Here is a 14,905-nt window from a genome sequence, read left to right on the forward strand (position 1 = left end):
TGAGTTGTCAGCACAGAGCCTGACATGGGGCCCGAACTTACAGACTGTGAGATCATTACCTGAGCCTACTACGTCGGATGCTTCACCGACTGAGCCACCTAGGCGCCCCTCAAACATCTTGATTCATTTTAGAGTCTCCTAGTGCTTAGTCATAATATAAAATTTTTTTCTGAAACTTACTTAACCATATAAAGCATACTTAGGTATTTTCTCCATCTGCTAATTTCTATGATCTCATCCCTCCGTGAGTTTTATTCTTCTCCTTTTTCTACGTCTTCTCATTCATGGTTCTAGGCTTCTGTGTGGAAAATGTTACGTTTATAACAAATATGTTATTTAGTGGATGACGTTATTGTTGCTTATCATAACTTTGAACTAAAGAAGAAGAAATCTGCCATTTAATTGCTTCTTTGGGAGTTTCAACATTTCTTCGTCCTTTTCATCAAGGTGATGCTACGGTCTCATTCCTGGTCCACGTAGTTGGTCCAATATCGCCTTGCTGTCCTGGCCTCCTGCAACGAAGAACAGGGGAAAACTACATATAAACTCCAAAGGCCAAGTGCCACGGCCAAGTGCACCCACCGCCTCTCAGGACCCTAATTCTTGGCCATTTTGCTTATTCACCAAGGAGTTAGAAAACAATTTACCGCCCCCCCACCAACCCCTGCTGTTATCCTGGGAATCTCCCTCTCTTCAGGCTGCTGACCCATCTAATTCTCAGCCTCGAAATCTCCATGACCTTTGCCCCTACTCCACAGAGGGCACGTGCTTGCTCTATTACCTCTGGGCTTTGCCCAGAGCTGCTCAGACTCAGAGATCGTGCTGGGCATCCTGCTCTGACCGCAACCTCCCATCCTCCAGCGTCCCCTGCTTTCCCTCCCACTCGAATCCTCCTTTGCTCGCCCGGGAACTGCATCGTCTAACCCCCGGGCAGAGAAGAGACACGAGCGAACCACAACGTGGTGAGTCTGAATTGCTTGTTCCAAAGTCAGAGGTACTGTGGCCATCCTAGAAGGAGCAGGCTCATCCCTTGTGTGTTCTGGAAGGTTAATCCTAAAGGAAGAGACAGAGGGAGAGAGAGAGAGACTTGAAGACTATATTTAAATTTTTTCTGCACATAAACTCTTAAAACGGTATTAACACCAATGTACAGTATTTTCTGCAAATGTAAGATTTTTTCCACTTCATTGAACTTCATAGCATTAAACATTTTTGGATCACAGACCTCTTTTAAAATCTAATTTTTAAAGACAGCACCCTGTGAATCCTTTCTCCAAGAAAAATCACACGTACATAATCATATAAAATATATTTTAAGTGCTTTCCACCCCCCAAGCTTATGAATCTGACATTAAACACCTCAATCTACTAGACGTTTGCCAACAGATTTCCCCATTCAGTAGCTCTCTGAAGTCTCACTTGTAAATTTTTTATTGTCTATCCATTCATACTTACAATATCTATGCCTCTTTTTCTTTTTTTTAAAGTTTTTTAACATTTATTTATTTATTTTTAATTTTTTTTTAACGTTTATTTATTTTTGAGACAAAGAGAGACAGAGCATGAACGGGGGAGGGGCAGAGAGAGAGGGAGACACAGAATCGGAAGCAGGCTCCAGGCTCCGAGCCATCAGCACAGAGCCGGACGCGGGGCTCGAACTCACAGACTGTGAGATCGTGACCGGAGCCGAAGTCGGACGTTCAACCGAGTCAGCCACCCAGGCACCCCGACCTCTTTTTCTGATATGCGAATCCGTAAGGCAGTTATATCTCAGGCTGGAAATTTTGAGCACTGGGGAACTCACGGAAATGTTTTCAAGATTCTGAAAATAAGGCATGTAAATTTTGGATTCACATTTTATACTCCACAATTCTGCTTCGGAAGACGTTTTGAGAGCCACAGATCTCGGCTAGATAAAACCATGTCTGCTGCCAACAAGACAAAGTAAGCTTCACCAAAACCAGTTATCAGAGAAATGAAAACAAATCAGTATTAAGGAGGGTTTGTGTGCGCGTATGCCTACGTGTGCGTGCAGGAAAGAAAGATCTCCGCTGCAGTCGCGTGAAAAGCCAAACAAACAAATGACTCGGGAGGCGCACACGTGGGCTGTATGTGTTGGCTTGAAACTAATATCCATAGAACATCTATAATCGAGTAGAATTTGAGGGCTACCCGGGAAACAGAGATCAGAGGACAGCTGGTACCCGATGATCCTGTCTCGTCTTCAGTTCGGGGTCTACACCCGAGTGCCCACAGAGGAACGCCACCTGTGACATTTTTTGGAGGCCGGAGAGCAGAGTTCGTTGGGTTAAGAGCAAATTCCGGCTCCTTACCAGCTCCCGACCTGCACGGAGCGTGCACCGGATTCCTCAGGCGTCACCGGCCTCTGGGCTAAGCTTCATCTTTGTGGTGACAGTATGACGGTTATGCTCGAAAGTACAAGTTGCCTTGATGCAAATAGTAATTCTGTTCATTTCAGTCACGCTGGAAAGGACTCCGAAACGACAAGCGGATGCTGACGGGGTACCCGGGTTGTAAGAGACCGATCCAGGCGCCTTAGGCCTTGCCACGCCACCTTGAGACGGACTATGGCTGAAAACAACTGTCCCCCCAACGCAGCTGAACACAGTCAGAGGCCCGGCCGCACCTGGGTGTCTCCCTGGAAGGTGGCAGGGGCCCTCGCTGCTTCGCTGGTGGACCTGGTCGCTGGGAGGGATGGGAGATGCCTGGCCAGGGGCGCCTGCTCCCGCCCGCACGAGGCACTCTCGACGACCGCTACCTACATCGCCTGCACACACGGGACCCGGGTTGTACAAAGAACTCAGCGTTCAAAGAGCTGGTAGCACGTCCCGGGGGTACGAAAGGCGCCTGACAGACGTCACTCAACTGAGTCCGCGCAAGACCCTCGCGTGGCTATCTCCGTACGCACTGCGCAAAATGAGGAAACCGAGGCTGGGCCTGACAAAGGCCTCGTGGGTAGATGGGGTGGCCGGGAGTCGAGTCAGGTATGCCCTGCGACGCCTGGGGTGCCATCATGCCTCGGAGCGAGAAGGGGCGCCGTAGACATAGGTGGAAAACTGAACCAGAGGGAGCTCGTTCATTCATTCATTCATTCATTCAAGAAAAATTAACTGAGCTCCTGCTGTTTGCCAGCGACTGAACTGGAAGCAGGAGGCACGCAGGGAAGGCGGTAGGCCGAGTCCCCTCGCTGGGTTTCCAACAGGGGGGACCGTGGGGGAGGGGCAGGCAGACAGGCAAAGAGCGGGTCTGTGGTGGGAGTGGAGGGAAATGCGGGGTACCCACCTTTTCCTGGGGGGCGTCCCGGAAGGCTTCCCGGAGAAAGTGGCCTCAGGCGGAGATCTGAGGTAGGAACCTGCCCCCTAAACCTGGCATCCTTCGTATTCGGTCGCTGTTACCCCTTCACCGCTAAATTCTCAAAAACTGCACTTTGGGGTTTTTTGCACTATTTCTTCTCTCTGGCATTTTTTTTTTTTTTTTTCCAGACTACTCACATGCCACACACCAGGCTGGTTGGTGTCCTCTCGTCTTCCGATTGGGACCTTCTGTTTTAGCAGCTGGACTGTCGCATTTCAGGAAGGTGAGGGGAGGCTGTGCTGCGGGCCGCCGCCTAGGTGGGCACACGCTCCCCCCGTCCTCCTCCCCCTGGGCCCGGGCCACGCTCCACGCTGCCCGTGTCCACTTGGGAACACACAGTCCCGCTTTAGGAAGCAAACATGACATTTAGGGTGTGAGTGTCAACTTTTAAAACAGAACTTGGCGAAGCTGGACCAGAAGGATCATTAAAGTGTGGGTTTATTTACTCCGATCTGAAAATCTTTCCTCGCATACCCTTCGATATTGTAGGAGATAGTTCCTTACGGCCAAGAAATAGCATTACGTCCCCTGGAAGCCCCGGGCTCGTCTTGTCCGGCCACCCCCCTGCGTGCCAGCCTTGCTGGGCAGTGCCCTGGCGATGCAGGGAAGGGACAGGGAAGCCAGAACACGGACAGGCAAGTGCTGTTTACATCGTGTTTTGTCTTTGAGTCAGACTCAAGATTCTATTTTTATCTCTGTAACCACCGTCACCAACCCCTCTGTCCTCTGGTCCCCACATGAGGCCCCGGGATGGAAGTGCAGTTTGGGAGGAGGGCAGGGCATGTGCCTCTTCACCCTTAGTTCTAAACGGCAGCCCCCGCTTACAGGCAGCCCTCCGGCATTGATCAGAGCTTTCACTGGAGATTTCTGCTCACCCCGGGCCGCCCCCGCCGTGCTGGCCCCTGGCCCACATCCCCCCAGCCCGAAGACAGAGCCTCGCCGTGCGGCCTCAGACCAGACGACACTGACCAGGTCTCCGGCTCTGCCCTCCGTGTCCACATCTGCAAACCAGCTGCCCCTCTCCAGGAGTCTGCTCGCGGTAGCACCAAGCAGAGAAAAGCAAACAGAAGCAGAGCTGTCAAGATCAGCACTCCTTGAACACACAGAGCTGTTGTTAGAGCGCCTTCAACAGCTTTTCTTGCTGGGAGCCTGAGGCTCACAGGCATCTTGGAAGAAGCAACGGTCGGCCGCGGTGAGGGAAGCATTCGACGTGCCACGCGGGAGACAACCGCGGACGGACGAGTGATGCCGCCGGCCCCCTGGTGTAGCCCCTGAAACTGCATTTTCCTTTCGCTCACCCGGAGAATTAAAAATAAAGTGGGTCTCGAGCCGGGAAGTGTGGGACCAAAGAAGTGTCGATGGCCCGAGGGGGTGGCTCCTGGATGGAGGGCGTCAGTCTCCGCTCAGCCGAGACCCTCGCAGCCGCTGAGCTGCGATATGTGACGAGAACCCCTCATCGCTCGGGGGGGACGAAGGGACGGCGGTCCTCGGGGAAGCTGGCCCCGGGCCTAGAATGCAGTCGTCATCCCCCCCCCCCCACCGCCGCCCCCACCCCGAGCTGCTGCCTCTCTCTCAGTGCTAATGGGACATGAACGTTTGTCACTGTGCTGTCCCCTCCCCTCCACGGCCTGCATCCTGCGCCCTGTGACCTTGGAGACGGAGGTGGGGAGACTGTGTCTCGTGGGGACTTCCCCTCAGGCCTCCACCAGCCCTGGGCGCTGTCCAGGTCAAGTTCCAGACCTCACAGCGACCACTGACCGGTCCCAGGGGACTCCTTCCTTCCCGGTGCTCCTCCTGGTGAGGCCAGGTGAAGCAGGGCACAGGGTGAGCCCCACAGCAAGGCCCCGGGGGCTCCGGGCAGGGCTGGGGGCACCAGCGGGCGCAGGAGCAGGACGGGTGCCTCTCCCGCTGGGATGAGACAGGTGCCTGAAAGCCCCTCCTGCCATTTGTCCCTGTGCACACGACACAGCAAACGCCAACGAAGAAACAAACATGGCCTTTCATCAGCTCCCGGGGAACAGCTGCTTGACTCTTTGCTTTTCTTGGAAAAGGACCCCGGCCCGGCGACGGGAGGACACGAGGTGATTAGGCGCCGCGGTACCCGCCTCGGAGGCACTGAGAGCTCCGACAGCCGAAGAACGTAACTCGCCGAGGGACAAGTTCAGCCTCAGTTGAGGCAGGAGCTAGTGAGAGAGGTAGAGGAGTCCGGGAATGCCTCCTGGAGGAGGTGATGGATTAGCTGACAGGAGGGAAGAGGTAAAGGGAGACTGGAACCCAGTCTCAGAGAGGGAATTCGCCCGCGGAGGGAAAGGTGGCTCGCAAATACGGTAGCCAAGGTAGCGGGCAGAGTGTGTTTGGGTGGGCGCGGGTGCCCTCTGAAGGCACGTTTTGGGGCAAACGTGTCGTCGTTGACTCCGGTCTTGGGCCAAGCGGGGTGAAGCATCTTCCCGTCGCCTCCTCCCGTCGCCTCCACGGCTACCACTGCAGCTCCTTCCCGGCTGGAGCCCAAGGCCCGCCCCCCGACGGCCGTCTGGGGTCCCGGTGCACCCCCCTTCGTGGGGCCTCAGGGCTCGGGCGTCCTCCGGGGGTGTTTGGTCAACGCTGGGGGCGGCAGGGGCGCGGGGGGGGATACTCAGCCAACCCATCACTCTCCGTCGGGCCACGGAGCTAAAGCCTCGGAGCGCTGAGAAGTGCACCCGGCTCGGCCCAGGCCTCTGCCCGAGTGTCCACGGAGATACCAACATGCCGCGTGAAACTCGGCTCTGAGCCCGGCGGCACGGGCAGCAGCTTCGAGAAGACCTTGCTTTTCCCAGCTAGGTCGTCCCCAGGCGCTGCCTTGCTACGAAGCCTAAACCGCCACGCGTCTACACGCACGAGATGAGCAAAGGTGCGGCAGGAAAACGAGGCCAACGGGATCTTGCAAGACGCCGTCTCCCCTCTTTAAACCTAAAGTTTGGCGGGTTTTCTCAGCCACAGAAGCACGTCTGCTAAGCGAGTCAGTGACAGGTTGTAAAGTGGCCCGGTGAACCCAGGGAGCCCAGCGTCCCGTCACGTTTCGGACGGGACCCCCGGGTTGGCCCATATCCGTGTGCCGGAAGCACGAGTCAGCCCAGGAAGACGAGGCCCCTTGGGTTTCTGTGATTACCTGAGTCGGTTTAACCCAAACAAAGAGAACGTGTTGAAGACATTCAGCCAATTTTTGGTGGGAAGGACAGGCGGCCCCTGGAGGGGGGGGTCCCCAGAGCTCAGGGAGCGGCCGCAGGCAGGGCCAGGAGCTGCCACGGGGAACCTTCCGGACAGGAGCCCCATCTGCATTTCCGAGGCCAGACCACACCCTTCCTATATGTTACCATTTCCCCAACTGTGTGAACTGATTAAAGGGGGTTGGAAAATTACTTACGCCCCTAAATCACAGCAACAAAGGCTGTGTTTCTCTCTTCAATCAAAACAGCCTGGTGGACCGATTCAAATGCTAATGGCCGGAGCTGAATTGGCCCCTAAAAGGGAGACGCTCTTCCCTGCAAACAACCAGAAACTCACTCCTTTGCTGCAAGAAATCTGCAGGATTCTTCCAGTCGGGCGGGCGGGGCCGTCTGTTAAACCGCTTCATGGGAAACATCCCCGTGGTGGCCTGGGGTGAGGCATGCTCAGCGTGTGGGGTTCTGCAGAAGAGAAGGGAGCCTTCGCTTTGAAAGAGGCTCTGACTTCAAGAACGTGGTCTCTTCTGTCACCCCCATGCCTGTTCCCTGTCCCAGGAGACACTAGCTTGCCTCTGTTACCGAGGGGCCCGGGAAAGCCCTCGGGGTTGGAACGCGGGGCAGATGATGGAGAGGTTTTAACAACTCCTCTCCTCTGTCTCTCTTTTGCCATTGTTCCAGTGCGCTTTCCTAACATTTGGTTTTGCGTTTGCCTCGTCCACCAATTATGCAGCCCCGCACGTTTTGGCCTTGCACGTACGCTGTGCCCGGCGGGGGGCACACCGCTCACCAAGCGGCCCGCTCCCGGGTTCCCTGGTGCCTTGTGAGGGTTAGCTCCATTCTGCTGGCGTATGCGTGTCTGGGAGAGCAACGCTGGTTTTCAGTTTGTGCCAGTAAGATGCTTTCGCAATTTCCAGCCGCGACGGAATGATTATACAATCCTCAAGGGTAAGGATCCCCTCCCCCAGGGCTACTTCCTATGGTCCCCGAGGATCTCATAGAGCAGGGGTTACTCCGGTTTACTGTTTAGATCTGCACTCTGACGGCTTCTTTCTTGCCAATTGGCCTTTGTGACATCTTTTTTTTTTTAATGTGTATTTATTATTTTTTGAAAGACAGACAGAGACGACGTGAGCAGGGGAGGGGCGGAGAGAGGGGGAGACACAGAATCCGCAGCAGGCTCCAGGCTCCGAGCCGTCAGCGCAGAGCCCGACGCGGGGCGCGAACCCACGAACCGCGAGATGGTGACCTGAGCTGAAGTCGGACGCTCAACCGACTGAGCCCCCCAGGCGCCCCTGTGACCCTTCTTTTACTGGGGAACAGTGTGCTACCACTATGTAGAGTGACGATTCTCTCGTGGATCCGTGACAAGGCAGCGAATATGAGTTTGCAAAGTACTGTTTAGAAAATCCACATACACCCGCACATTCAGGAAGGAACTCACCTCCTGGAGAAGTCCGTGTTGGCGAGAGAAGCAGAATACATGCGACGGAAGCGGCGAAGGTATGCTTTGCTTCGGGATTCCTTCTCCTCTGACTTACACACCGTCTTGTTCTGAAACAAACGTTTTATGCTTGTTTCTGTTCATGTCCTGCCTCCACGGCTGGAATTGAGAACCGCCGAGGACGGGTTCCTCTCTCTCCCTCTTTACATCTCTAACGCACAGATCGATCTATCCCACCCGGGCAGCACACTGGGCTGCTTCTCAAGACGAGCGAATCCAGCACAAATCCTTCCTGGTTTACACTTCTGCTTTCGGATGCGTGTCAAAATATTCTGGGCATGCTGCAAAGACCTGGACTCCTTGGCCTTGGTCCTCCAGGATAAGTTAGTTCGTGAGAGCAGGCTAATTCTACCGAAAAGCAGGAGTCCGACAGACAGCGAGGTACCCAGGCTCAGGCTGGTAAAAAGCAAATGGACTGAAGCGTCTGGGGGGCTCAGTCTGGCTCTTGGTTTCAGCTCAGGTCATGATCTCACGGTTCGTGAGTTCCAGTCCCGCCTCGGGCTCCATGCTGACAGTGTGGAGCCGGCTTGGGATTCCTTCTCTCTCCCTGTCTCTCGGCCCCGCCCCTGCTCACTCTCTGTCTCTCTCAGAATAAATAAACTTAAAAAACAAAAAAAGTGGATGATATTAACTGAAGCACAATTAAGGGTGTTATCAAGTATAATATTTGAGATAATATTTTAAAAATCCAAACGTAGTCACATAAACTGCACCCCTCTAAGAAAACGAGGAGAAAAAAAACCCATACAAGTAGCTAGAAAGTTACATCCAACTCAATCCCAAATGAAAGACTATTAGGTCTGTGAAAATTTCAAACAGATGGAAAAACAAGAAATAAGAACACGTAGGAATATGAGGGGCCCCAGAAGGACGCACAGCAGAGCATTTTCAAGCCCCAGCGGTCCTTGGTGCAGAAATTATTACACATAAAGCAAAGCACACCCTCAGTCAGTGCTCCAACGGAGACGCCTACGATCATGACCCGTCCTTGAACTTTACGTCCAGACAGAATCGGGTACCAGTAGAGACAGCAGGTTACTCCGTTCAGGGTGTCCCAGACTTGCCTTATCACCGCATTCACAGGAATTACCCGAGGAGCTTGATAACAGCACAGATTCCTGGGTCCCAACACAGACCAACTAAATCTGAGTCTTCGGGGAAAGACCTAGAACTGCACGTTTTTACCAAGAGCCCCCGTGACCGCGATGACTCAGCACATTTGGGGAACCCTGGTACAGCCGAGTCCGGCTCAGGAAAACAAACCGGTCTTCTTGGACAGCCCCAAACATATGGCAACAACTTGCCACTGTATTCTTTGCTTTAAGAATCAACTATAGGGGCCCCTGGGTGGCTCAGTTGGTTAAGCGGCCGACTTCGGCTCAGGTCATGATCTCGCGGTCCGTGAGTTCGAGCCCTGCATCGGGCTCTGTGCCGACAGCTCGGAGCCCGGAGCCTGCTTCGGATTCTGGGTCTCCCTCTCTCTCTGCCCCTCCCCCGCTCAAAAATAAATACGTTTTTAAAAAAACAATCCAACTTAAAGGTAGACTCTATTAGCAATAGGACACGTTTTGTTTTCTAAATTAAAGGCCCAAGTAAGCGCATGTGTGTGTTTCTGGTGTGGTTGTGCTGTCGGGGTCGTGGTGATAAACACATCCCTGGATTTCTAGATCATATATATTCACAGAATGTTAGAGGCAGGATGGGCCGCCAAGAACATCATCCCGTCAGGGTCCCTCATCCGACAGACAACAGGCGCACCTCCGTGAGCCGTGTAAGTTTGTGCGTCCTTGCGCGTGTGAGTGCATATTACAGGTGTGTGTCTTTACCCCTTCCTGAGTTTGGGAGCATTCTGCAGCCGAGCCCCTTAACCCATAGCCTGTACGTATTAAACAGAGTCCAATTCTAGCTCATAATCCATGATGGGCAGTCCTTGGGGGAAAGTTTGTTCATTTCGTTTCATGAATTTCAAGAAGTCGCATGCACCTTAAGAAGGCCGACTGTTTCTCAGGTTATACTGATGTAATCTTGACATGCTTTAGGAAACTAAGCCCAGCTATCTGGCTTTGTGATTGGTAAAGATAAGTCTGGCCTCAGTCAGTGGAGACACGGGTGGGACGGTCACCTTTACCCAACACTCAGCTGGGCTCTGTCACTATTCTCAGGATAAAGAAAGCATCTGTCTGGAAAAAAAGAAAAAAACCGAAAAAACAAGAAGAAAAAGCATTTGTCTGAATCCTTTCATTTTTTTCTTCTCTACTATGGGTTCTTCTAGATTCCACATTGAACCCCCAGCGCCTTGGGCCTTCTCTCCGGTACGGACAGCCCGACTGGACGGGGGGCCGGGGCGGAAAGAGGTGAGAGAGGCAAGCAAAGGTGTCCGGGAGCAGCTCACCTGGTCCTGGCCTCGGGCCGGCCTCTCTGCCACGTCCTGCTTTATCCTGGATTTATCCCACTTTATCCTGGATTCCACCAGCCGAGGAAGAAGGTCCTGAGAGGGAACAGGAGACAGGCTTTTACACACACCCTTCGGTGCCGCAGATCGGTGATGCCCTCAGCCACGCGGAGGCCTTCCGATTTCCGCCACAACTTAAAAACTGGGAAACTTGCCTCACGTCTGCGCCTCGACGGGGGCCAGGTCCCCCCTGGAACGTAAGGCCAAGATTGCAAATGGGGCGCGGGGTTGTTGCCACACCCACGTTTCGGTGACCCCTGTCGCCCCTACATGCTGCCCCCCGCCATTCAGGCCCTCTGGTTGGACAGCACCGGCACTGGCCTCACTGTGCCTTACGCACGATGCCAGCCACCCGGTTACACGTCAGTATCGTGTGTCGTATCAGAGCACGTACTGGTTCCTCCTCGCTGGCTCGCAGGCTTTGGGGATGCCGCTCCCTAGTCTTCCTTCGGGTTTGTCTATTTCTTTCTCTCGAATCATCTCCAGGGGAAAACCAGGCAAAATCTGTGTGGCGGGCCCCCGTCTCCCCCTGCCCTCCGCTCGGCCTTGCCGTTGACTGTGCAGGGGGGCGGGGGCGTGTGCATCCGGAACTCGGTCTTTCTGGGTTGAAATGCAGCTCCGGGCCTCTGTCCTGTCCCTCTGGGTGATGACCGACTCACGCCCCGTGCGTCTCGCCGGCCCGCCAGAGGCCACGGCACCCCGCCAAGGTGCGCGGTGGGTGACATGTTGGCACCTAGGGACGTTTAATACATGCTGGCTGATAAGGGTAATTGGCCGTTTCTGCCTTTCAGCTCCCGGGGACCCTTCGCCACGAGGCTGGCGGTCTGATCTGGCCCCTTCTTGCCTCCAGGACCTTCTTCCCGCTTCCCGTGACCACACGTCACCCCGGCCTGCACGCCCCGGGCTTGCCCTGTGCGGGGTCCCTGGCCTGGCGCTCTTTCATCTGATGCTGCCGCGCTGGCTTCTCCGGGCCACTTGCTCTTGCCCTTGGTGTCATCTCTGCGGACGTAAGCCACCCAGTGAGAGCAGGTAAGAAAAACGGGGTGGAACGCTCACCACGGAATATGGTACAACCGCTGGAAGCATGAGATTGGATGCAGACATTATTTAAACAAAAAGGCTCAAAATGGAGTCACTTACGCCAAGCCCCACGTCACCAAACTGAGACTTCGGTGGGGTTTCTGCTTTCCGGGAAACGGAGACTTCAGCCCGCCCGTGAGGAAGTGCCTGACCAGCACTAACTACCATTAGGTACTTGCTAGACATCTGCCGTCCCCGAGGGAAAGTGTGCTTTTTTGACTCCTATCAGTTTCTTGTCCCCACTCTCTTCTGCCCGTAAGCCTTCCGTTTTGTCCAGCTCCTCAGAGCTCCTCTCTGTCTGCTCGATGGGACGCTGCCCGATTCGTGAATCGCCAAATAAAGCCAATGGGACCTTTAAAAGGTACCCCGCTGAATTGTGTTAACAACATAGAATGTGGGTGCAGAAGCGTGCACTCGGCCACACCCCCAAACACCCCTGAAGGGCGGCTGGGGGCGGGACGGGGCTGGGGTGGGGGGAGGGGGCCACACACACCAAGCAAGACAGGGACAACGCAGCCCCAATGCCGGCCATCGCTCCACCCAGCCCACACCCTCCAAGCAGTATACGTCACTCCCATACTTAGAGCACAACAGGATCTTTATGCGAACATAAAGAATTTCCTGTACTTTTATTCCTCAGTATACTGGAGCCTACTTATTTATACATTAATGTTTTATAGCAAAGGCCAGTTCGGAGCAAAAAGAAGGTCAACGTCATGACACGTGTGGCGTGAAATTCAAGGCGCATTGGCCTATTACGTAACAAAGCAATTCGACACTTCCGATTCTCTTGTTTCCTAAGTCCTTACCATAAAAAAGCAAGAGTTTTGGACAAATTCCGGAACTGGAAGGTCTCAGAAATAGAATTTCAGTACGCAAAGGAGAAATCCACTTTAGTGACAAGTGAGACGAAATGTGGCAAGAGAACATCAAACGCAGCGAGGGTGAAGTCTTCGGTAAGGTAAGCCCCACTCCGAGACTGAAATGAAGAATGATTTTCGGGGCTTAAAAAAAGACAGAAAAATCCAGGGGGCCGATGAGATTTTAAAGCCTTTTATGGTTCATTCACCCGATGGTGACACAGGGACAGCTAAATGTTTCAAATACAGAAATGGTGGGGACGCCTAAGTTCACAACATCACCGCACCTGTCGCTCGCCTAGGGCAGGCCTGCTGCGGGATTATTTACAATGGGACTCGAGGGGCCTATGGGAAACAAACCAAGCAAAGCACATGAGCAAAGCAAATGAAACAAGAATAAACATAAACAAGGTCACTCTGGCAAAGCCCCGCCCCCTCAGCACCGGCCACCTGCAGCAGCGTCACTGAGTGCTCGGTACCCGTCGCAGGCTTTCGATGCCCATTTCCCAGTGTCCAGCGCGAAGCCACCGCCAGGCCCAGCAAGTGGCAGGGGCTCTCCCGAGGTGGCCAACGCTGCTGGCTAAGGACCCAACGCCTGTCACCCGTGTCTTCCTTAACTAACAGGGCCCCAGCCACGCTGTGGGGGGGCGAGGCGCCCAGCTGAAAAGAAACCGTGTTTTCCGGCCCCCTTGTGAGTTCCAATGGCAATGTGACGGAGCTCGGGACAACTATATGTAAGGGAACTTTTGGGTGAAGCTTCCAAAAGGCCCCACTGATGTCAGCGGGAAGCAGGCTCGCCCCCCACGGCACCAGGGACTCATCCCACTTCAAGAGCAACATTTCCTTGACATCATATGTTTCACTAAAAATTCTTGCAAATTGTTCTTTTACTCTACGTTTCACATGTTTGCTTCAACCTCAGAATAACGTGTTTTGTTTCAGCTGCCCTGGAAATGCACATTGTCACTTACGGGGGTTCCCTTGTCCCTCAGCAAGGGGGAGAGGGGTGAGCGAGAAAGCAAAGGCCTGTCTAGGCGTCCTAACGTGCAGTTCTGGGTTTGAGCTCAGCCCCCCCCCCCCCCCACCCCCCGGTGTGGATGCCAAAGTGACTCGATCCTAGCGACAATTTTTTTTTTTTTTTAGAGGATCTCATTGGGTGATAAGCCACTGTCACTGATGGTCACATAATCTCTCCATTTGTGGGAGTGTTTGATCTTTGGATGGCTTGATCGGTAGAGAGGTCGCCGTTGGCGACGATCAGTGATTAAATCTACGTTGGGAAAGTTTCCCTGGAAGATGTTTGTTTACTTAGTTGGAGTTGCAATGCCTTACCGGACGCACCCCTTCTCTGCTTGCGCGCCTCCTTTTCATTTACCAATTCCTCTTCCTTGTCTTCCTCGTCTTCCCCTTCCCCTCTTCACGCCCCCTCCTCTCCTCTTCTCCTCCTCCTTCATCAGTACCCAGCTGGTGGATCCCCGCGTGAACCAAGGAGGGTGCTGGGGAGGAGTCTTTTCTTCCTCAGCCTTCCGCGGTTCTCTGCTGGACGTTCGCCACTTCGGACGGAAGCCTCAAGTTGCTGGCGAGCTGCCATCCGATGGCCTCGGCTCAGTTTGGGAATTACGGTGAAGATTTTGCATGTTCTCGTGTTCTACATGCTTAAGTAGGGTTTTTGAAAGTTTGATGTAATGCTTCTTAAATCATAAAGCTGAGCGTGGGCTCCAAGCAATTCATGGCAGCTACACTGTCCCCGACTATGTCCCATTCTCATGTAAAAGGTCACACCTGAAGCAAAGGTCTTCACGTATTTTATTTCCTCCTTTTATTCTAGAAGCGTTTGTATCTCAGAGTTGGTTAACGTTCTCAAACACTTCTGGTCGCGATCTTCGGTCACTTACGACCTTCCCGTTTGTTGCAGGTTTTCACTTTCTCACCCCGTTGTGGAATTTTGGCTGTGCTGACGTCGTCCGCCAAATTGGTCATGTCCGTTCCCAAGCACTTGTCCGGGTTTTCAGGTGTTTTACACAGCCACCCACCGTAATGTGAGAGACATCTGACTTGCCTCATGTGCTCCTGGGTCTAGTTGATAGCCTTCCGATCTTTGGGGGCACAAAGTTTATTTACCTCCAATCTCCGTCTCAAACTGCGTATCTGTGATTCACAACAAGCTCATCAATGGTTCATGATGAGCACACTTTTCTCACAGCTTCTGCCACCTTAAACAATATCACCTGGGGCGCCTGGGTGGCGCAGTCGGTTAAGCGTCCGACTTCAGCCAGGTCACGATCTCGCGGTCCGTGAGTTCGAGCCCCGCGTCAGGCTCTGGGCTGATGGCTCGGAGCCTGGAGCCTGTTTCCGATTCTGTGTCTCCCTCTCTCTCTGCCCCTCCCCCGTTCATGCTCTGTCTCTCTCTGTCCCAAAAATAAATAAAAAACGTTGG

At 53.7% G+C, this 14,905-nt stretch overlaps 1 long non-coding RNA gene across 2 annotated transcripts in view; it reads right to left on the reverse strand.

Annotated features, from left to right (window-relative positions):
• Positions 1-378: 378 nt before the first annotated feature.
• The window catches only part of LOC125939047 (uncharacterized), a 21,135-nt gene continuing 6,608 nt past the window's right edge, over positions 379-14,905 (reverse strand). The window contains exons 2-6 of one of the 2 annotated variants that reach the window (XR_007462918.1): positions 10,469-10,564; positions 8,017-8,126; positions 6,916-7,037; positions 954-1,053; positions 379-512 (exon numbers count right to left, since the gene is read on the reverse strand). This is a non-coding gene — a long non-coding RNA (uncharacterized LOC125939047). The remainder of the gene's footprint in view (positions 513-953; positions 1,054-6,915; positions 7,038-8,016; positions 8,127-10,468; positions 10,565-14,905) is intronic. The other variant, XR_007462919.1, reaches the window with a different exon arrangement.

The sequence above is a fragment of the Panthera uncia genome (assembly GCF_023721935.1).
Source record: "Panthera uncia isolate 11264 chromosome B2 unlocalized genomic scaffold, Puncia_PCG_1.0 HiC_scaffold_24, whole genome shotgun sequence".
In the NCBI taxonomy this organism is placed as follows: Eukaryota; Metazoa; Chordata; class Mammalia; order Carnivora; family Felidae; genus Panthera; species Panthera uncia.